At 49.5% G+C, this 6,033-nt stretch overlaps 1 protein-coding gene across 1 annotated transcript in view; it reads right to left on the minus strand.

Moving 5' to 3' along the window:
* Window positions 1-6,033, minus strand: part of LOC106816453 — a 16,215-nt gene that overhangs the window by 2,895 nt on the left and 7,287 nt on the right. The gene's annotated exons all lie outside the window — the stretch shown is intronic.

Here is a 6,033-nt window from a genome sequence, read left to right on the forward strand (position 1 = left end):
CAACGGATCGCGGTATCCGCCGTCACTGGCTGCTGCGGTCCGTCGCGCGCGTATCCCACCGCGGGGTGAACGCCGGGGGAGGACTGTGATTTCTGCGGCGCTGGGCGCATGCGGCACGGCGTCCACTGCTACCGCACATCTTTATACAGTCTCGCCGCGGAGCGAGAGCGACCGCAGTACGCGCGGTTCACCACAGCAGTCTGTCTTCATAGCCCGTGAGCCCCATCATCACAGGTAGTTCTTTTCGCATTGCACGTCGCCTGGTTCTCACAGTTAAGCGCCATCATCACGTGTATGCCAGTCTGTACAGGGAGATCTTTCGCCTGTGAGCGCGCCTCCCGCTGCGACGTGCACCCCGCCGTGGCCAGCGGCGCGTCGTCGCCGCACCACCCCCCTTCCCGCTCCCACTCCGCACGGACCATCTTCTAGCACCGTCGACAGCGGAATGCGCCGTCGCGTTGAGGAAGTCCAGGCCCACCGCGGGCCTTCGCGCCGCAGCGCTGTTGGGGCAGTCGGCACCCTTAAGCGCCCCGCCCTCGCTCCCCTGCCCCACCACTGCCCTCGCTCCCCCCGATCCTGCTGATGCTGCCGTCACCACCCTCGCTCTCCTTAACCCCGCTGTTGCCGCCGCGCCGACCGGCCGACCGCACGAAGAACGAACGCGCCTCCCCCGCGACGCTTCTCGCTGCGGAAGGAGCCGCTTCCGGGGGAGTCCCGCGGGGACCGTCTTCACCGGAGTCATCCGCAATACCGGAATCGTCTGGGATACCGGAATCATCTGGGATAGCAGGATCGTGTGGGATAGTGGGACTGCAGGCGGCATCGGCGGGGGGATCTCGCGTCCTTCCATCGCCCGTCGCAAATGCGTCGTCGTCGTCGTCAGGGAGACGCTGCGGCCGCCGTCTCTTCCTCTTCTTCAGCAGGCGGACGGGCGAGGAGGCGGCAGCGGCGGCGGCATCCCCCGCACGCTGCGTCTCGTCGTGCCTCGCCGCGCCTCGAGACCACGCTGAGACCGTCTCTCGAGATGGAATCACGCTCGATGCGGATGCGGTTGCCGTGGCGATTCTCCTCGATGCAGCGACCGATTCGTCGTCCGATTCCTCGCTGGACGACAGCACGACGACGCACGGTTCCTTCTCTGGTTTCTCCCTCTCTGGTTTCTCCCTCTGGTTTTCCCCTTTCGTTTTCCTCGCCGCTCCGCTGCAACTCCGCCCTTTCGCTCGACTTGCGATGGCGACCCCAACCGAACTGGCCATGGTGGCGCCACCGTTCGCCATCACCGCGTCGTCTGCGCGACGGACACCCGGGAACGCTGGGAGGTCGTCTGCATCACCGCCGGTCTCTGATTCGTCGCAGAGAGACGGCAGTTTTAATCTCGCGCGTTTCTTCGCTCTGCGTTCGACCTTCGCACCGGTCCGGTCGTCACGGCGATGCTTCTCCGTGACCGTGCAGTACTTGAGAATTCCTGCCAAGTGAAAAAAAAGCGATTTGCTTTACGGTTCTCATGCGGATATTAATAAAGGTATCTTTTCCCCGACCTTTCTTGTGCCCTGTGCTGTGAACTTGTAATGCACTAACACAGGTGCAAGGGTCGTATATGCACGCAGGAGTGAGCGAGCATGCATCATGTCTTACAGCATGCTATGTATCATACTATGTTATATAACATTTTTTGTGTTACGTTGTTATATTATACTGTATTATATTATATTATATTATATTATATTATATTATATTATATTATATTATATTATATTATATTATATTATATTATATTACAATACATTTCATTAACTTATATTATATTTTCAGGAGAGAATAAAATCAAATTTATGTTTAATCGCTCTTGACATTACATTACATTATGCATCTGCGGGGAACAAAGCCACGACTAAACAATCGATGTGCCAGTCAAGGAAGAAGCCACGTACCTTCTCCGCCGGCGCCGGCAAGGTTCCTCTCTCCTGGCTGCAGCACGTCAGCAGTGTTGATGTAGGCAGCCATCTCCTCCCCGTACACGTCCTCATCCTCCCCCAGCTGTGCCTGCACCTGCAAACACGACAGCAATGTCACACGTCCTCATCCTCACCCAGCTGTGCCGGCACCTGCAAACATGACAGCAATGTCACACGTCCTCATCCTCCCCCAGCTGCGCCTGCAAACATGACAGCAATGTCACACGTCTTCACCATCCATCTTGCACCATACATCCATCAATCAATCATCATCCAACTATCATCCATCATCCAGCCATCACTCACGATCAATCTTGCCAGCGATCCATAGATCCTGCAGCCATCCACATCATCATCAATCCACGCTCCATCATCCATCCATCCATACATCCATCATCCATCCATCCAGCATCCATCGCATCCATCCATCCATCCATCCATCCATCATCCATCCATCCTCATCCATCATACATCCACCATTCATCATCATCCATCCATCATCCATCCAATCATCCATACCATCCATCCATCCATCCATTCATCCACCAATCCATCCATCCATCCATCCATTCATCGTCCATCCTCATCATCCATCCATCCATCATCCATCCATTACATCCATTCATCCATTCATCCCACACTTTCACCAATCTATCATTATCCATCATCTATCATCCATCATCCATCAATCATCATCCATCCATCACATCCATCCATTCATCCATCCATCCATCCATCCATCATCTCCATCCATACACCATCCATCATCACCATCCCATCATCCATCCAATCCATCCATCCATCCATCCATCCATCCATCCATCCCAGCCATCCATCATCATCAATCATCAATCCAATCCAACTTCCATCCTCATTCCATCCATCAATCATCCATCCATCACCATCCATCCATCTCAGCATCCACCATCATCCATCAATCATCCATCCATCATCACATCATCATCCTATCACATCATCCATCATCATCCATCCATCTCCATCCATCCATGACCATCCATCCATCCATCCATCCACATCCATCATCATCCATCCACCTTCTCCTCTCTCTCTGTCTCTCTCTTGTCCTCTCTGCTCTTCCGCTTCTCTCTCGCTGCGCGCTCCTCTCTCGCTCTCGCTACTCGTCTCGCTCTCGGCTCTCTCTGCTCTTCTCTCTCTCTTCTCTCTCTCTCTCTCTCTCTCCTCTCTCTTTCCTCTTCTCTCTACTCGCTCTCTCGCCTCTCGTCCCTTCTCCTACTCCTCGTCGCTGGCTCTCCCTTATCTCTCTCTCTCTCCTCTTTCTTTCTCTCTCTCTCTCTCTATTGCGCCTCTTTCTTTGCTCTCTTTCTCTCTCTACCCCGTTTAAGATTTATCTCACGCGACACCAATGCTCAATCGAATTATATTCGGTATTGCTCTATAACCAAACAACAGTGGGAAAGCACAGACCAGTGATCTCGAATTGACATATGTACCGGAAACATGAACTCTGGTCGAGATTAGATATTTAGACACACGGGAAACGGCAATTAATTGTTGCATAATGACTGTTGATATCTTGAACAGTTGTGATACACCAGCATATGAGACAAAATAGCCTGTGTGCTTTTTCAGCTCAATAGTGTCGAGAAAACATTTCTGAATCATGGGACTAGCGTTGTTGCTTCTGGAAGAAATTTGGGAGTTAAAACGCTTAGGAACAGACAATGAGCACCATCCCCACCCTCGACCACATCGTCACGCCCAGGGCGAGGGAGGGACAGCCACAGTTAAGCGAGACGAAACAATGGAGCGCGTGCGCGGCGATCTTTACACATCGCGTGTCGCGGGTTTGGCCAGGAAACAGTTGATATTGCCAGCTACCTACTTCTCCAGGGATTGACGACTACCAACGGTTTAAAACTATCATACTGCTTGGGGCAGGAATTCTATCATGCTTAATTATCATCAGCTTTTATCATGAGATGATTTGGCTGTTGTCTGATGAGATAATACCATGAGCCATAATCTCCATGATAGTTAAAAGTAGAATTACGACGACACTTAGTGGAGTAGGATAAGCTTGAAGTAGTATTGTTCAAGTACAGTATTTAAACAGAATAATTATATATCAGCTAATATGATAAGTTAAGCTACTACACAGACTAGGTAATAGTTAAAGGCAATTCGACCATCGATTATGCAATGTGACGAAGCTTACAGGAAACATGGCACTTGTTAGTTAAATAATACATTACCTTATAGACCAAACGCGATTAGTTTGTCCAATATCACTGCTGGTACTTAAGAAATCTATTGAAAATCCGCAGTCAAGAAATCGAGTGGTGACATTACAAAACCGCCATGCCGGGTACACGCCGCAACCGGGAGGCACGTTGACTAAGATTATAGGGCACCGAATTTCGACGTATGCTGGCCGTCAGTGATTTCGATCCTGTTAGTCTGACTTGCGCATTCCTTACTTTATAGGTTTACTCTTGGAGGGCATAAATGAATATACGAATTCTTGACGATTACAAGTAACAATATTAATTGTGGCAACTGCAAAGTAAAACACTAGGCAAACAATTTACCTGGCAACAATTCTATCCTCAACATCTGTAGCAACATGTACGTCACCAACAACTCGAGAGTTTATTTTGTTGGTAATAATTAGCCGTTGCGCAGATTACCAATTTACGCGATTAATTAGATCATTTCTTAGAACTATAGCCAGTGCATATGACAAACTAAGATACCGGTTTGCGATAAGTAATGTACTTATTAACGAACAGAGGTGCAGTACGCTAGCATTCGTCACTTTGCATAATCGATGTCGAATTAATGCCTTTAAAGAGATTGCTTAAAGATCATACTTAAACCAGATGTATTATATCAGCCATTATGATAATATTACTTACCACAAGACTTAATAGATAGTTAAGTAGACGGTAAGTAGATAATAAGGAATACCATACTTAGCAGGACGGTGGGCTTCAGTGTGTCGTAGTTGATCTTCTCTGCGCTGCTGACGTGCGTGGTTTTGCTTCAGCTATGAACTCTGCCGATGCTTGCCACTACCTGCTCGCCCCAGTCGGCTTCTGTTGTCTGTCAGCTGAGCTATGACTGGTCCTGGCTGCATGGCGCCCCTGTCCCCGCAGAAGCGACTCCGCCTGTCAGATGGTAATACCGAATATGTGCAAACTAATTAAAGAAATATCGCCGGATCTACATACAGCATGATAACGTAAGCCTTCTTTATTGGTAATTCTGTTTGTTGCTCTGCTGCCTACTCCCTTGCCACGGTAGGGAATGCCTTCCATTCCGCAGCCGTAATGTCTAATATTACTGCATATGGTCTGCTCAGTATCCTGATGTGTCGCGTCTACCATGTCCATATTTCTCCCCCCCATCTGCGACACACCTCCTACAATACACATTGGCTTATTCACGCATGATTATTTTCTATTCCGCTGTTAGAACCAAAACACTTAATCGGGAGTCACTCAGCAAGCGAGAACAACTGCCACTGCACAACATCGTCGAATACATAATCAACATACACCGTGCTAGTGAGTGCATACCGCAGAACTGGGCATCCGTCGTCGCTTGCGTGCACCAGGGCGGCGGGGAGTGGCCGCCAGGGCGTTTTGCGCACATGTGCTGCTGCTGGCGTGGGATGCTGATGATGTCTGGAGATTTAGCGGAAGACCGGCAGTCAGGTGACTCAAATGCATCTGCTCGTGCCTTCTCGCACAACGTACATGGGTATCCGGGGACTGCCATCACATGGAAAGCAGCACGCATACAGTGAATAGTAGTTAGTGTAAGTAGTGAATAATGTATGCTGTACAGTACAAGTAGCAGCTTAGCCAGTTAGCAGTAGCGTAGCTAATGAGCCAGTTAGCAGTAGCAGCAGCAGCAGCAGCAGCAGCAGCAGCAGCACCAGCAGTAGTAGTCGTAGCAGCTGTAGTAGTACAGTGTAGTATAACTGTAAATCTTTCTTTACACTCTATTGGTGGAAAAATCCTTTAGGCACCATTCACATTTACCAATCACAAGCGTACGAGTTTTAGCTGATACTCAAGGTAAGTTAGGTGAG

This window comes from Priapulus caudatus, unplaced genomic scaffold, assembly GCF_000485595.1.
Source record: "Priapulus caudatus unplaced genomic scaffold, Priapulus_caudatus-5.0.1 Scaffold32, whole genome shotgun sequence".
In the NCBI taxonomy this organism is placed as follows: Eukaryota; Metazoa; Priapulida; class Priapulimorpha; order Priapulimorphida; family Priapulidae; genus Priapulus; species Priapulus caudatus.